Here is a 17814-nt window from a genome sequence, read left to right as displayed (position 1 = left end):
TGGATTTCGTCCTCACCACAGCACCACCAATGCTCTCCTCTCCTTCATTCATATCATTGCAGAGGCCCTAGACAACAATAAACTCATTTCCTGTCTCTTCCTAGATCTCTCCAAAGCCTTCGATACTGTCTCTCATCCTCTACTACTATCCAAACTTGCAAATCTCCACCTATCCCCCTCCGCACTTGCCTGGTTTAATAGTTACCTATCTGGCAGGGAACAATCTGTCAAATGGCTCTCATCTTTCCTTCCCATCCCCACTGGTGTTCCCCAAGGCTCCATCTTGGGACCCCTTTTGTTTAACATCTTCACCAATGATCTTTACACCTCATGCAAAGAATCCCTTATTCAGTAGGCTGACGACTCCACACTTATATCCATCTCCGATAACATTCCTGAACTACACTCCCTTACACAACAGGCCCCACTATCCCACTGAACAATGGCTCTCTCACAACCTATTGATCCTAAATCCCAAAAAGACCAAACTCCTACTTTTCCTTCCCCGTTCTCTTTCTCATCACAAAACCTCCTTTTTTATTACATCTTCTAACAATACAAATATCCAACCTGACACCCACACAAAACTCCTAGGGGTCATTATCGATGACAAACTCAAGTTCAACCTACACATACTCCAATGTATAAAAAAAAACAAACCAGAAACTAGGTCTGCTATATCGGAACAAAAAATTTCCTAAGCCTGAATCGAGACTTACCCTGGGCCAGGCACTCCTCCTCCCCTCCCTCTTATATGCCGCCCCAGTTCTTACCAATATCCAGGCCTCCACTCTAAATAAACTGCAACAGACTTACCATAAAATAGCCAGATTCATTACTAACTCCCCATACAACTCACACCACTGCATTTCTTTAAACTCTCTTCAATGGCTTGAACTTCCCCAGTTTCTGCTATCTTATCAATTTCATACACTACACTCTATTCTTTATAAACCCTCCTCCTGTCCATCTCTATCTTCCTTAGTCTCCATCTACATCCCATCCCGGACCCTCCGTACTTCTAACCACCAATTACTTGATATCTACCACCCAAAAAGGTCAGTAGGCAAACTACTCTACAAACACTCCCTTGCCCATGCTTGGAACAAACTTCCCCTTGACTTACGTTCAATCTCCCACACCTTACACTTTAAAAATGAACTAAAAGCTTATTTTCTCAATTCCAGGACCTGCCCTTGCCATGACCCTACCTAGTCTTCCTTCCCTATATGTACCCTCAAAAGGACCATACTTAGTACCTCATTACACCTCTCTCTCCAATGTGTCTACTATGCATTTGCACAATTTCATACAAACAAAAAATGTTCATTGCTGACCTATTGAACTATATCAATGTAAAAATGTTACTTGGCTTCTTTTTAATGCAACTTTAACTTTATGCATGTATCCCAACATATGTGAATCGTTTTGCTATAACTGCTATTATATCAATATTGTTTAAAATTGTACTGGTTTTAAAATGTATTACTGGAGCTTTTCGCCTCTGGTCTCCACTGAAAATGGGCCACAAGCCCAGTTGGACAAACCCGGTTAACAAATGTCAATAAATAAATATATAAGGCATAAAAAAATTAGTTCATAGGTTCATAGGTTAGTACTAGGCTAACTGCCCTTGCAAGCCATTTTAAGCCTAGCCAATTATCTCCTGCGAGATTCAAACCCTGTACCTTGTGTTTGTAAGGCAAACACCCTAACCATTAGGCCACCCTCCCAACGCTTGCTTGGCTCAAGGAGCAAAATCTGCCTGATCATGTTAAAGGAAAATTGTTGGATGCTCCTTTACAACAGCTCCTTTATTTGGTAATAAGGCAGAAGTAGTTTTGAAAAAGATGGAAGATAAAGCTAAATCTATGCAAACTATAAAAATTTCCTACAAGTGCAGCCACCCAGGTTCAGTAGGCACTGGCCTACTAAGAATTGGTCCTTTCCAGTACCTATCAGAACCACTTGGGTCAAACCCAGACACTCCAAAGGCTCCAGGTTTCAGTCACAGGGAACTTATAGAACAAAACAATGGGGTGCCTCCACCTACAAATCTGGAAGTAACAAGGCACCTTCCTACAGTAAACAGTCTCAATGACTTTACTCTGCAATCACCAAGCACTTATCTTTTGACCGCCCCTTTGGGGGGAAAACGGGCACTTCATGCACGAAACTGGCAACTAATTACCCAGAACAAGTGGGTTTTAAATATAGTATCCCAGGGATACAGATTTCATTTCCACACATTGCCAATTCCAAACGGATGGCCAGATCTACCTCCAAATCAGTGGGCAGAGGCCCAGAAACAAGTTATTTCCCTCATGAATATGGGGGCTACTCAACCAGTACCAAAAAAGGAAAAGGGACAAGGTTTTTATTAAAGACTTTTCCTGGCACCCAGAAAAGAAATCTTGGTGTACAATTCTGGACTTAGCCATTCTAAATACATTTCTGGGCATTCCAAAATTCAAGATGCTGACTCTACAACAGTTACTGCCTATGCTAGGCAATGATGCCTGGGTGGTAACTCTAGACTTAAAGGAGGCTTACCTGCATATCCCAATCAGGGAATCTTGCAAAAGATACCTCCGCTTCAAAGCAGGCTATTTGCAATACCAGTTCTCTGCACTGCCCTTTGGCTGATCTACTGCACCCAGGGTCTTCACAAAGTGCCTGGCTCCAGTAATTGCATTTTTTAGACAAAAAAAAACATTCAAATTTATCCTTATCTGGACGACTGCCTAATTTAGGCAGAAAACAAGGACACTCTTCTAAAACATCTGGCGTTCGTAAAAAGACTTCTAACTTGACCAGGGTACACCATAAACGAAAAGAAAAGTACAGTTTTGTACCTACCATAAATGTAGATGTCCGAGAGGTATGCATCTGCAGTCCTAACATATGGGGTTGTCCTGCCTCAGGCAGCCCTTCGGTCGGCCGGATTCCAAAGTCTGAGTCTGGCCTCGGCTGATGTCGCACTTCACCCGACGTCATAGCTGCTGTTTATTGGGTATAAAGGCATCAACCGACGCCATTTTCCTCAGTGTTTCTTGCCCCAGATGCCCTCTAGTAAGGCTAAATTTGGATAAATGCAAATAATTCCAAACAGTAGAGAGCAAACAATATAAAAAAAAATATATATATATACATATATACAAACAAATACACCATAACAGATTCCCCCAGCTAGCTGAAAGATGGGTAAATACCCTAGGAGTACCACAGAGGGGAAGGAGGGTGGGTAATCCTGACTGCAGATGCATACCTCTCGGACATCTACATTTATGGTAGGTACAAAACTGTACTATGTCCTTCAAGGATGCATCTGCAGTCCTAACATATGGGTAGAATACCATAGCCAAACTGGGGGAGGAGGCACTAAGATAAAGATGGTGTAGTTAAGATCCCTTGCAAAACAGCAGTTGCAAAACCTGCTCGGGATCTAGAGTATAAAGGAAGATTGTAATGCTTGGCAAATGTATGCACGGAGCTCCAGGTAACAGCTTCTAAAATGTCTTTGGTAGCCACTCCTCGTAGGAAAGCTGTAGTGGTGGCTGTAGCTCTTGTGGAATGAGGTCTGATATTAACAGGAGTTGTCTTTCCATGAAAAGAGTAACAAAAACGAATGCAATTTCCTATCCATTTTGAGATTGTCTGTTTTGAAATTGCTTTTCCTTGCATTCCTGTTGCATATGCTACCAAAAGCTGGTCAGTTTTTCTGCTGGTCTTAGTTCTGTCCAGATAGTAGCGTAATTGTCTGTGCACATCCAAGGTATGTAGCAGTCTTTCCCCCCTGTTCTGTGGGTTGGGGAAGAATGTAGGTAAATGAATCGCTTGATTCAATGATACTCTGGAGACCACTTTTGGCATAAAGGTAGGGTTGGTTCTCAGAGAGACTCTGTCCTGATGGAAGATAAGGAAGGGTTGTACTGCCATTAATGCCTGTAACTCAGATACCCTTCTTGCTGAAGTGATTGCTAGTAGGAAAGCAGTTTTCCAAGACAAGTATTGTAATTCTGCTGTTGCTGCTGGTTCAAAAGGGGGAAGTGTTAACTTTTCCAGCACAAAGTTGAGGTCCCATGTAGGTAAAGGCGGTTTCCTTGGAGGCTTTACATTTTTGATTCCTCTCAAGAACTGCCTGAGTAGAGGATGAGAGAAGACAGGAGGATCCAAGTTGTATTCTGCTGAAATTGCTGATGCATGAATCTTAATGGAGGGGTAAGACAGGCCATTATGGAACAGCTCTGCTAAATATTCCAGGATGTGTGCTATGTTTGCCAATGAGACATTTTCTCCCTTTGCTGCACTCCAAATGAGGTATCTTTTCCACTTGGCTGAATAAGTCTTCCTTGTGGAGGGTCTGCGTGCCTCCAGGATAATGTCCTTAACCCTCTGAGATAAATCTGGGTTATTTTGTGTTATGCAATATTCCAAGCAGCTAGCTGCAGTGTTTTCAAGTTTGGATGTAGGATCTTGTAGTTGTCCTGTGTTAGTAGTAAGGGACATAGAGGTAGATGCCATGCGTGTGTCCGAGACATGCTTCTCAGTAGCGGGTACCAATGTTGTCTCGGCCAGTCTGGAGCTATCAGAATTACCCTTGGTTGATCCTCTTTGATCTTCGGTAGAACTTTGTACATCAAGGGAAGAGGTGGAAATGCATATGCTGTCAGGTTTTTCCAGCTGAAGGAAAGTGAGTCCACCCTCCAAGCAAGTGGGTGGTATGCTCTTGTGCAGAATTTCTTCAATTGGTGATTGTGTGGGGAGGGAAACAGGTCTATCTGTGGTAGTTCCCATTTCTTTGTTATGGCTTTGAAAATATCTGGATGCAGCATCCATTCGTGAGCATCCTTGGTAGTTCTGCTTAAGGTGTCTGCTAGAGAATTTTCTTTTCCTGGTACAAATCTGGCCTGGAGTAGAATGTTGAGGTTCAGGGCCACATTCCACAGGTCCATTGCCATCCGGCATAGAGGATATGAATGCGTACCTCCCTGTTTGTTGATGTACCACATGACTGTGGTATTGTTGGTCCTTAAGAGCAGATGACCCTGTTGAAGGAGTGGTCTGAATGCCTGGATCGCATATTTCACTGCCAGCATCTCCTTTAGATTTATGTGTAGATTCAGCTGGTCTTGGGTCCATAGGCCTTGTATACACTTGTCCACCATGTGAGCCCCCCATCCTAGGTCTGAGGCGTCCGTGGTGATGGTCTGGCTTGGCTGTGGTTTGTGGAAAGGCAAGCCTCTGTTCAACTGACATGCCTGAGCCCACCACAGGAATTCTTGCTTCAGGCATGGAATTATTGGAATCTGGTCTTCTAGACTGTGCTGGTGTTGAGACCATACATTCCTTAGGTACCATTGTAACTTTCTCATATGTAGCCTGGCATGCGGAATCAATATTATGCAGGATGCCATGTAACCCAGGGCTTGCAGGACTTTCCTTGCAGTAAGCTGAGTTTGTTTTGTTAATGACATGAAATAGCCTGGTAGTTGCTTTTGTTTTTCTTCTGTGAGAAAGGCCATCTGAGTTGATGTGTCCAGTTCTGCCCCCAAGAATGTTATCCTTTGGGATGGTACTAGTCTCGACTTCTGCATGCTGACTGTGTATCCCAAGGCTTGCAACAGTTGAATGACATTTTCCAAATCTTTTGTTAATTTTGCCTTGTTGTCCGCTTGTATTAGGCAGTCGTCCAGGTATGGGTAAATTTGAATTCCCTGAAGTCTGCAATGAGCAATTACTGATGCCAGGCATTTCGTGAATACTCTGGGCGCAGTAGATAAGCCAAAGGGCAATGCTGAGAATTGATAATGCTCTGATCCTGCAAGAAATCTGAGGTGTCTTCTGCAATCTGGTCGTATAGGGACGTGCAGGTATGCCTCCTTGAGATCTAGAGTCACCAGCCAAGACTCCTTGCCCAGCATGGGAAGAAGCTGCTGGAGGGTCAGCATTTTGAATTTTGGAACAATGAGGTATGTGTTCAGTGCGGACAAGTCGAGAATAGGTCTCCATTGATTTTCTTTTCTTGGTACCAGGAAAAGCCTGGAGTAAAATCCTTGGTCTTGTTCCATAGGTGGCACCTTTTCTATAGCTCTCATCCTTAGTAAGTTGTTGATTTGTCTTAGAGCGTCCGTTTTTTGGCTTGGTGGTAGGTTTGGCATTCCCCTCTTTTTTGGTAGAGTGTGGAAGTGAAACCTGTAGCCCTTGTCTATTGTTTGTAAAGTCCATTTGTCTCCTGTAATGCAATGCCAGTTGTCTGAAAATAAAGCAAGCTTTCCGCCCAAGGGAGCTTCCAGTAGTTCCCTGGTAGGCAGTATCAGAGCCAAGTCATTGTGTCTGTCCTGTGGAGGTGGTTGTAGTTGAATCTGTGGCAGTACTTCTCTGATTGGTAGGTTGCCACTGACGTCCCCTGTAGGCACCCCTAGATTGATTTCTGCCTCTTGGGCGTCTATTTTTGCCTCTCTGTGCTCTGGAGTTGTCTGGAAAGGACCAATTTTTCGAAGGCCAATTTCTGCTAAACCTCGGAGGTTGGACCTGTAAGAAATCCTTGACTGTTTGGACAGATTTTGCTTTTTCTTCCACCTTCTTTAGAATTTCCTGTGCAGGGGAACCAAATAAACTTTGTTTCTCCATGGGAGCATCTAGGAGTTTTGATTTAACATGGTCTGGTAAAGATTGTTCTTTTAACCATGCATGTCTTCGAATCACCGTTCCAGTCATAGCTGATCTAAAGGAAGCCTCCAGTGCATCATAGCCACATTTTAAGAAATGGTTACTGACCTGCTGAGAGTTATGTACCAAATCCTGAAGAGACTTGCGGTCTATAGGTTCAGGAGAGGACAGTTTTTTATTTAGCTGGTCTAACAAAAATTCCTGATACTGAATCATGTGAAATTGACAGTTTAAGGCCCTAGCCGAAAGAGCAGCAGAAGTATAAACCTTTTTACCCCATCTCTCTAATGCTCTAGATTCCCTATCAGAGGGGAGAGGGTTTTTGGCAGAAGCAGCTGCCACACCTTTCGGGCCCTGTGAAATGGTTTCGGGGTCTGCAACAGGAGCCTTATACAAATGGTAGTGTGTGTCCGGGACCCTGTAATATCTGTCAGGCTTGGCAGGGGCCGGAGGAAGAGAATCAGGAGCAGTACAGGCATCATTAAATGCATCATCAACCACTGTTAGTACTGGAGGAATGGCTAAAGGCCTATGCTGTGGTAAGTGTAAAAAAGTCCTTAGCCTTTTCCTTGAATCTGAAAAATCCTGGCCCTACCATTGGAAATGCTCCCTCATAGCATGTAAAGTTTCCCCAAAAGAAAATTCTTCAGGAGGAGAAGCAGAAGGAATGGAGTCTTCTGCATCAGAATCCTCATAAGGAGAATATGGGCCTTCCTGAGGGTCTGTAATGTCCGAATCCTCTGAGGAATAGTCTGTAGAGACAGGTTCCGGGGGTTCAGTCCTAGGCCTCTTATCTGAAGGGGGCTGAGAGGCCCTGTCTGGGTGAGGTTGGGATCCCCTGATCAAAGAAATGAGATCCTCAGCCAGGCTGAGTATTTGTGAACTAGAGGTAGGCCTATGTGGGGGAGTTTTAGCAGGTAAGGCCTTAGAAGATTTAGCTGCTTTAGCCCTGGCAAAAGCCTTGATGGACATAGAAGCAGGGGGTCTAGCACCCCCACGTGCAGGGGGTCTAGCACCCCCACGTGCAGGGGTAGATATGTCTAAAGGAATAGTATCTGACAAATCCTGGGTGCCTGCTTCTGTAGCAGTAATTTCAGTAGCAGATTCGACCATGCTCTGTGAGGCCTCGGCTATAGGAGGCATGCTTTCGGCCGAAGGAAGAACCGAGGACTCTGTTTCAGCCGAAACCGAGACACTCGCGGTTTCTATCTAACCGCGGTTTCAGCCGAAACCGCGGACCGCGAGTGTCGGTCCTTTTCCTTGCGCTTTTTAGCTATTTGTGTAGCCGGAGTCTCCGACGGCATTTTGTAAGCAAAAGCGGGACCAAAAAACTCCTCTGCAAACTCCGACCGACGTCTAAGTGTCCGTCGGTTGAAGGAAGCACAGGCTAGACAAGCTGATACGCAGTGGTCTGGGCCTAAGCAAGGAAGGCAGTAAGAGTGGAAATCCTTATGAGGTATTTGTTTCCCACAAGTCAAACAATTATTTACTTTTTCTGACATCGGCTGAAGGCAAGAAAGAGTCCCCAACGGGGTACTTAGCTTTTTAGAAGTCTTCGGTAGTAGAAATCTCTGGATCTGACCGACCGGCACTTGCGAACAGCTTCTGCTTCGGGCACCACGCGGCAAGAAAGACTGAGGAAAATGGCGTCGGCTGATGCCTTTATACCCAATAAACAGCAGCTATGACGTCGGGTGAAGTGCGACATCAGCCGAGGCCAGACCCAGACTTTGGAATCCGGCCGACCGAAGGGCTGCCTGAGGCAGGACAACCCCATATGTTAGGACTGCAGATGCATCCTTGAAGGACATCTGGTACCCTCTCAAATAATTACATTCCTGGGTGCAAGCTTGAATACAACTGCCCAGATGACTTACCTTACACCAGAAAAACAAATTCAATTGATGACTTACTTCAAAACAAGTGGCCACAAAAACCTAGCTATCTGCAAGACATTCTGCAGGCCTTGGGGTTCATGGCTTCCTGCATTCTAATAATTCCATATGCAAGACTGCATATGAGGAAACTTCAATGGTACCTAAAAAGCATATGGAGTCAACATTGTCACAGACTGGAAACCATGATTCCTATCATGCCTTGCCTGCAGCAAGAGCTCCTATGGTGGGCAGAGGCTTGCCACCAAAACAAGAGACTGTCATTCATTCCACCCCCTGCCACCCAAATCCCGACTACACACGCATCAGATTACGCTTGGGGGGGGGGGGATCTGGCAGGGAGATGCATTCAGGGCCAATGAAGCCCAAACCAAATGCACCTACATATCAACCAGAAAGAGATGCTAGCTGTACAGAATGCTCTGACAGCCTTCAAGGACTATCTTCATCCAGGACAACTACTGATAAAGACAGACACCACAGTCATGTGGTACATAAAAAAGCAGGGGGGTACCCATTCCTACCCCCTTTGCAGACTAGCCATGGCTTTGTGGAACATGGCCTTGACTTACCAAATACATCTACAAGCTCAACTCCTGCCAGGGAAGCAAAATACTCTGGCAGTCGATCTAAGCAGAAATCTTATGGACCCACACAAATGGAAACTGGATCCACAAATCTTCAGCATGTTGACATGCAAATGGGGGAGCCAGACACAGATCTTTTTGCCTCACCCCAAAACTATCAGTTGGACAAATTCTGCACAAGAATTCATCACATAAAAGCTTGGAAAGTGGATGCTCTATCCTTCAGCTGGAAAAACCTATCAGTCTATACCTTTCCCCCTCTGCCTCTGCTCTCCAAGGTCTTACTAAATGTCAGACAGGAAAACCAAAAGTGATTCTGATTGCTCCAGACTGCCCTCGCCAACAATGGCACCCGCTCCTACGCAATACGTCGCACCTGCCTCAGACATCTTATCTACTGTCTCAGCAGAACTATCAAATTCTGCATAATTAGCTCCAAACTCTGAATCTTGCAGCATGGCTAATTAATTTCACCAGATACATCTCTCAGCAAACCTGTGATGGACGTCATTTTGGAGGCTAAAAGGCCTAGTACTAGAAAATCTTATGCTGACAAATGGAAAATATTCTGTGCCTAGAATCAAGCACAAGGAATAAAGCACAGCAATGCCCAATATTCCTCAGATTTTGCAAAATTTAAAGGAGATGCTTCACAAGGGCCTATCTTTTTCTTCCATAAAAATCCATGCATCTGCCATTTCAGCTCATTACAACACAGAGCCTCCCCTCTCTCTTTTCTCACCCCCTGCTAAAGAAGTACCTCAGAGGGTCCAAAAATTTAAGACCTCCCAGGAGAGCACCTACTCCTGCATGGGACCTCAGTTTTGTGTTGGAAAAACTCACTCTACCTCCTTTTGAGCCAGCTGCTACTGCAGACCTAAAATGTCTCTCTTGGAAAACAGCTTTTCTTTTAGCAGTCACTTCAGCTAGAAGGATTTCAGAACTACAGGTTCTCATGACAGTGGAGCCTTTTATTATCTTTTACCCAGACAGGGTGGATCTCAGGACCAATCCATCCTTTATGCCTAAAGTGGTACCTAGTGTGGCTCTTAATCAGACCATTCCCCTTGCAACCTTCTTCCCAAATCCAGAGAAGGGTGAGCGGATTCTGCAATCATTGGATGTACACAGACAACTAAGATTCTACTTAAACAGGAAAAAATCTCTAAGAAAATCTGCGCAATTACTGGTGGCATTTGCTGCAGGGGCAGACGGAAAGGCTATTTCAAAGCAGACTATTTCAAAATGGGTCATTGTATTCGTTTCTGCTACATGCACCATGGTAAACCTGTCCCCAAGGGAATAAGATCCCAATTCCACCAGGGCTGCATCTACCTCTGCAGCCTTTCTCAGAGGGGTTCCTACCAGAGACTTTCTGGAAGCTGCTACCTGGAGCTCAGTTCATACGTTCACCAAACATTACCATTTACCTCTCTTCTCTAAATCCAGAGCAGGCTTTGCCACTGCTGCCCTGCAGGGCCTTATAACTGCTCCTCATGCTGTACAATTCCATCCTCCCAACCATAGCTTTGGGATTCTACCCAAATGCAATGACTGCAACAGTGAAACACAAAGAACATAGTACAGTTGTGTACACTTATCATAAATGTAGATGTTACGAGTGTATTCACTGTTGCAGTCCTGGTTACCCACCCTCCAGCCCCCTGTTTTTCTCTTTCTATACCTCTTCTTTTACTATGGCATTGGCTGCATGTTTTATACCCCTAACATCATGGAAGAAGGGACAGCAACCGATGCAGGACACAAGACTTTGTTAATCAGGCCGACTGAGGGCAACTTGCCAGCAGATTACTCCAAATGTAATGACTGCAACAGTGAATACACTTGAACATCTACATTCATGGTTAAGTGTACACAACTGTACTTTCTAGCAGACGTCCCTCAACTCCTAAAATCAGTGGCTGACGGAACGTCCAGTGACTGAGGGGCAGAAGCGGTAGGCCTTGTAACCTTGGCCTTCTTTACAGGCAGCTCCATTCTGATGGCCGACTCCAGATCCATATGTAGGGCTAAGTGCTTTAAATCGCCGATTCTCAAGATAGAATTTTAGGGCAGCCAGACGAGTACACAGGGTTTTAGGTACTAATGACTGGCAGATGCTACAGGTGGTGTGATTGTGTTCTTGGTCCAAGTAGAACAAACAGTTCATGTGAATGCTTGTAGATGCAGATGTCAGATTCTGCACATTTCCCATTTCTAGCAGACATTGGCTAAATAATAACAGCAAGCAACCAAAGCTCAAGCAAGAAAAGAAATTTCCCCAATGGGGTACTTATCTGTAGACTACAAGAGCAGGAAGCGAAGCGATCGATCTGATGTTTGACAGCGGCAGAGAAGTACTGAGGTCTGTGCATGCAAATGTCACATTTAAGGCCTATGGTTTACAACCCTGCATGTGATGTCCCACACCTAGCAGCAACCAGGCTTAAGCTTTTGCACAGAAGCCGGACGTTTGGGTTGCCTGAGGTGGTGGATCCCACAGTAAGAATACTGCAACATAGAAAAAGGACATGACTTCTGTTCTAAATGATGTGGTCTACTTGTGGTCTCATCTTTTGGAACCTTTCTAATGGGAGTGAAGCAATTCCCATGGCTGTGTTTAGTACAGCTCTAATAAATTCCAGCTGTTATGTGGGCTCGAAATGGGTTTTGTAATTTACTGTGATTCCTAAGGTGGCCCAAATATGAAGGGTGTAATCTCTTGTCTTTACGAGTTGACATCTGGTGGTAGTGGTAGCGGTAAGGAGCCAGTCATTGAAATATGGAAACACTGGAAACCCTAGCAGTCGATGTGCTGCTACCACTGCAATGCATTTGGTAAACCCCATGGGGGCTGTGGTGACACCAAAGGGCAGTGCTCTGAACGGAGAGAGTGTGGATCCCAGCTGAAGTGCAGGAATCTTCTGAAGCATTTGTCCATTTTTATGTGGTAATTATGCATCCTGAAGATCTGTTGAGCACATCCAGTCATCTTTTTCCAAGAATGGAAGTACTGACTGTACCAAGACCATCTGGAACTTTGCTGAACTGATTTATTCAGCTGGCTGAGATCTAAAATGGGTCTCCAGTCCCCTGTTTTTTTGGGCACTAAAAAGAACCTTAAGTAGATTCCAGATCCTCTTGGGTCTGGTGGGACTGACTGGATGACTCTGTTCGAGCAGTTTTTGTATTTCTACGACTACCACTTCCCTGTGACTGGGTGCAATGTCTGCAAGTGTTTTTTTGTACTTTTGGATTCACTGAAAGGGGAATGATGTATCCTCCGGAAATGATCCCCTCCACCCATATGTCTGTTGTCATTTGTAGCCAGGCAGATTGGTGCATGGATAATCCCCGACTGCCTCCAGAGAAAGACAATCTGGCCTCCACATTCAGGAGTGCTGGTAGGCGTTAACAGACAACATCTCTGGAACCCTGGTTCTGTGAGCCACTTCAGCCTCATGAACAGAGTCTTCCATTGTTACTACCCCCTCTGCCCCAGAAGTTCTTGCCAAGTGAGTCCTAGAAAGGTCCTTGGGACTTTTTGAACCATAGCCTCCAACTCTTCTGGTTCCTAGAGTAGGGCCATTGAGGAGTGGAAAGCATACACCCATGGCAGAAAGAGTCTTCCCATCTTTCTCACATCTGGCTGGTATGCCTTTCACCTAGGGTCCAAACATGGATGATCCATTAAATGGAGCGTTGACTAACTAAAATTTAAATGGCTGTGCGAAGTCACACAAGCGCATCCAGGAGTGTCTCCTAATGGCTAAGCCAGAACCTGCTGCTCTTATCATCCCTTCAGCTGAATGAGCAATTAGCCTCATGGACAAATTGGAAACTCATTCAAGGGTGGTGAACTGAGGGGTAAACTTACCTCGGACCCCTTCAGCCACTGCTCCTGAGAGATTATCTGAAAGCTCTTTAATCAGATCTCTCTGCAACCTAGTGAAGTGTGCCATATAATTAAAGGACCTGAGAGAGAAGGTCAAAGCATATATGAGCTTCCCAAACCTATCCACAGTCCTAGATTCCTTGTCAGGGTGATGGATAGTAGGACTTTCTTCTGCAAGTTACTTTTTGGTGGCAGCCAAGACCACCATGGTGTCTACAAGAAAACCCTTAGTGCAAAGTTGCTCTTCCTTACGGGCAGACAAAATCTGGTCAGGTCTCTCTGGGATCGGCTTGACGGAATCACGAATTTTCCATGCTCACTGAGCGATCAGTTTAATAAGTTCATCAGCAGGTGGAGAGTTCCAAGAAGTAAAGGGCTGGGCACAGAAAGCCTCCAGGTATACAGATTCCTCTGAGGAAGGCTGGAGGGAAGTTCAGCCACCCCTCTGTTCAGGATTTCTAATATGTATCTGAAGGAATCATCAGGGGGTGACCTAGGGGAACCTTCCTCTTCACTGAGATCCGTATCCTCTCTGAAAAACACTCTTCAGGGGAGACCAAGTGCTTCCACTTGCACTTTTCTTCGAAGGTACTTCTTCAGTGAGATGCTCCAGGGAAGTATTCCAAGAGGAAATGACCATGGTGGATTGCTCCTGAGGCTTTTGTGCCCTATGTCCCAGTGACGAGCCTGGAAGAAGCTCCAGTTGAGGGGACAGAGAAGATACTTTAGGCCGACGGGGATGGCACAGAGTCCACAATGGACACAACCTTCTCCGTGATTCTAAAGGCGGGCCCCTCACAGGGATGGGAGAGCAGAACCTAAATAGACTCCATCGGAACAGTGGTCCCACCCCGCACCAAGAAAACCCTCCGAAGCAGAAGCCAGGGTCGAGCTTATGAATGCCAAGTCACCAGGGGGCATGGGAGGCTCTGAATGGACTGAAATTGAATTCTGCCCCTTGGAATCAGAAAAGAAGCCTCAACCCCGGGAGGTGTCCAGTTCTGACAAACCAGAAGAGCTCAAGGCAATCCTCGGTGCCAAAAAACTGGCACTAAAGGCAGTTGGAACCAGGCAAGTCGGTGCCAGGGGCTCCGAACACTCAGCTGGAGTCAGAGGAAGAATCTGAGAGGGTGTCGAGGAGGGACCGGTTTCGCAGCCAAGTTGGCTGGGGAACAGGAGATGGAAACAATCCCCTCACTATCAGGAGCTGGTCAGCCAGTCTCATGATGCCCGACTCAAATAGACTCTTAGTTGACCAAAAAGAGGAAGGTGAAGAGGACAGTACAGTTGTGTACACTTACCATAAATGTAGATGTTAGAGTGTATTCAATGTTGCAGTCATTACATTTGGGTAATCCGCTGGCAGGTTGCCCTCAGTCGGCCTGATTAACAAAGTCTTGGATCCTGCATCGGTTGCTGTCCCTTCTTCCATGACGTCAGGTCATCAGGGGTATAAAACATGCAGCCAACGCCATTTTCATCAATTTTTCTTGCCCCAGATGACAGGTGCCCCCAGACAGGAAGGCTGGAAAGATAAAATTATGCCAAAAAACAAGCATATATTATTATAAACATTTCCTTCATCTACAAGCAAATACACCACATAGGTTGTATAGAATTGTGAAGTACAGAAGTTCCAGCAATGAAAAGGGGGATGGAGGGTGGGTTACCTGGACTGCAACAGTGAATACACTCGAACATCTACATTTATGGTAGGTACCCAACTGTACTATGTTCATCGTGTTTCACTGTTGCAGTCATTACACTTGGGTAGAATCCCAAAGCTGAGGTTGGGCAGCTGGGTCTAAATTGTATTTGGAGAGGCTACCAGGCCCTGCAGAACTACAGTGGCAAAGCCTGCTCTGGATTTAGAGTAGAGAGGTAAGTGGCAGTGCTTGGTGAAAGTGTGCACTGAGCTCCAGGTTGCAGCTTCTAAAATGTCTTTGGTTGGTACTCCTCTGAGAAAAGCTGCTGACGTGGCTGTTGCTCTGGTAGAATGTGGCTTAATGCCCTTAGGCACTGATTTGCCATGTTGTGCATAACAGAAGCGGATGTAGTGTCCTATCCATTTTGAAATAGTCTGCTTTGTAATAGGCTTTCCTTGTGATCCTGCAGCATAAGCTACAAACAGTTACTCAGTTTTTCTGAAAGCTTTTGTTTTGTCCAAGTAGAATCGTAGCTGTCTGTGTATATCCAAAGCGTGCTGTCTTTCCCCTTTATTCTGGGGATTTGGGAAGAAGGTTGGTAAATGAATGGTTTGGTTCAAGGCCACATTGGAGACCACTTTTGGCATGAATGTTAGGTTTGTCCTAAGAGAAACCCTGTCTTGATGAAAAATGATGAAAGGTTCCACAGCCATTAATGCCTGTAACTCTGAGACTCTTCTTGCTGAAGTTATTGCTAGGAGCAGAGCAGTTTTCCATAAGAATTTTAGATCAGCTGTGCTGGCTGGTTCGAATGGAGGCAGTGTGAGTTTTTCCAAAACAAAATTGAGATCCCAAGTTGGTACTGGTGCTCTCCTTGTGGGTCTTATATTTTTTGCCCCTCTGATGTACTGTCGTATTAAAGGATGGGAAAAAATTGGAGATTCTGTATTGTAAAGAGCTGAAATGGCAGAGGCATGGATTTTAATTGATGAGAAACATAGGCCTTTGTCCAGCATCTCAGTTAGGTATTGTAAAATCTGAGGTATATTTGGGACAAGTGGGTCAAGCCCTTGTGCCTGGTTCCAAGCACAGAATCTCTTCCACTTTTCTGCGTAAGGTTTCCTAGTACTGGGCCTCCTGGCTTCTAAAATGACATCCATAACAGCTTTAGAGAGAGGAGCAGTCTGAGTGGCTACATTATCTGTCATGCTGCCAGATTTAAGGTTCTGAGTTGACTGTGCAGAATCCGATTGTCCTGTTGAGTCAGCAGATGAGGAATTTGAGGTAAAAGCCAAGCTGGACCTTGAGACAAGCTCTTTAGGATTGGGTACCAGTGATGGTGTGGCTAGTCTGGGGCAATCAGGATCATTTTTGGCCTTTCTTGTCTGACTTTTAGGAGCAACTTGGTAATAAGAGGCATCAGAGGGAAGGCATAGACTGTCAGGCCTTTCCAGCTGAATGATGGAGCATCTACTTTCCATGCTTGAGAGTGATAAATTCTTGTGCAGAATTTCTGTATTTGGTAATTGTGAGGGGAGGCAAATAGATCTATGTCTGGGCATCCCCACTTCCTCGTTATGTTGAACACACTTGTGGATTTAGTTTCCATTCGTGAGGATCCATGAGATTTCTGCTTAGTTCGTCTGCCAGTGTATTTTTTGTTCCTGGCAGGAATTGTGCCTGCAGGTGTACTCGATAGGTCAGTGCTGTGTTCCACAAAGTCATGGCTTGTCTGCATAGGGGGTAGGAATGTGTGCCCCCTTGCTTATGTACCGCATAACAGTGGTATTGTCAGTCTTTATTAAAAGTTGTCCTGGATGCAGAAGGTCCCTGAAAGCTGTCATGGCGTTCTGTACAGCTAGCATCTCTTTTTGATTGATGTGAAGATGCATTTGTTCCTTGGCCCATGTGCCCTGAATACATTTTCCTGCCATATGTGCCCCCTAGGCATAATCCAATGCATCCGTTGTTATTGTCTGCCTGGCTGTGGTTAAGGTGAAAGGCTGTCCCTTGTTGTGGTGACAGGCCTGGGACCACCATCTAAACTCCTGTTGTAGGCAGGAAATTAAAGTTATGATTGTCTCTAGGCTGTGACAATGCTGAGTCCAAACACTTTTCAAGTACCATTGTAGTTTCCTCATATGCAGTTTTGCATATGAAATTAGAATGCAGGATGCCATGTAGCCCAGAGCCTGCAGAATTTTTCTTGCAGGGAGCTGGGTTTTTGTTGCCATCATTTGAAAGTAATGAGTCAGTTCCTTTGTTTGTCTGGCGTGAGATAAGCTATCTGGGCAGTGGTATTTAAGCTTGCACCCAGGAATATTATCTCTTGAGAGGGTACTAGTTCTGATTTATTTTCGTTTACTATGTACCTTAAGCAAATTAGTAATATTTTTACAAACGCCAGATGCTTTCGAAGAATGTCCTTGCTCTCTGCTTGAATAAGGCAGTCGTCCAAGTAGGGATATATTTGAATTCCTTTTTGTCTGCAAAATGCAATTACTGGTGCCAGGCATTTTGTGAAGACCCTGGGTGCAGTAGATAAGCCAAAGGGCAGTGCAGAGAATTGGTAATGCATTGAGCCTGCTATGAATCTGAGGTATCTTCTGCATGATTGATAGGGACATGCAGGTATGCCTCCTTGAGGTCCAAGGTGACTAGCCAAGCCTTCTTGCCCAGCATGGGCAGAAGTTGCTGTAGTGTTAACATTTTGAATCTTGGAACATCCAGGAAAGTATTTAGAATTGACAGGTCCAGTATTGGTCTCCAGGCTTTGTCCTTTCTGGGTACTAAGAAAAGTCTTGAGTAAAATCCTTGCTGAGGAACTCTTTGAATAGCTTCCATGTCCATAAGAGCAGCAATCTGTTTTTGTGCCTCTGCCCATTGGTTTTGTGGCAGGTCTGGCATACCTTTTGATTTTGGAAGCGTGTGAAAGTGGAACCTGTAACCCTGAGAAACAATATTCAGTACCCATTTGTCCTGGGTGATTATGTGCCAATTTTTTGAGAAAAGTGCTAGCTTTGCCCCTAGGGGTGCTGCCAAAAGGTAAGCGCTTGGCATCTGTAGAGGGAAGTCATTGGGACTATTTCCTATAAGGCTGTGATTTGTCTTCTCCTCCT

The 17814-nt window shown here is 45.1% G+C and overlaps 1 protein-coding gene across 1 annotated transcript in view; it reads right to left on the bottom strand.

Moving 5' to 3' along the window:
• Positions 1-17814, bottom strand: part of LOC122803142 (vang-like protein 1) — a 644451-nt gene that overhangs the window by 513253 nt on the left and 113384 nt on the right. The gene's annotated exons all lie outside the window — the stretch shown is intronic.

Source organism: Protopterus annectens, chromosome 5.part1, assembly GCF_019279795.1.
Source record: "Protopterus annectens isolate FY-2018-M chromosome 5.part1, PAN1.0, whole genome shotgun sequence".
Classification (NCBI taxonomy): Eukaryota; Metazoa; Chordata; order Ceratodontiformes; family Protopteridae; genus Protopterus; species Protopterus annectens.
This window is presented reverse-complemented; position numbering and strand designations above follow the sequence as displayed.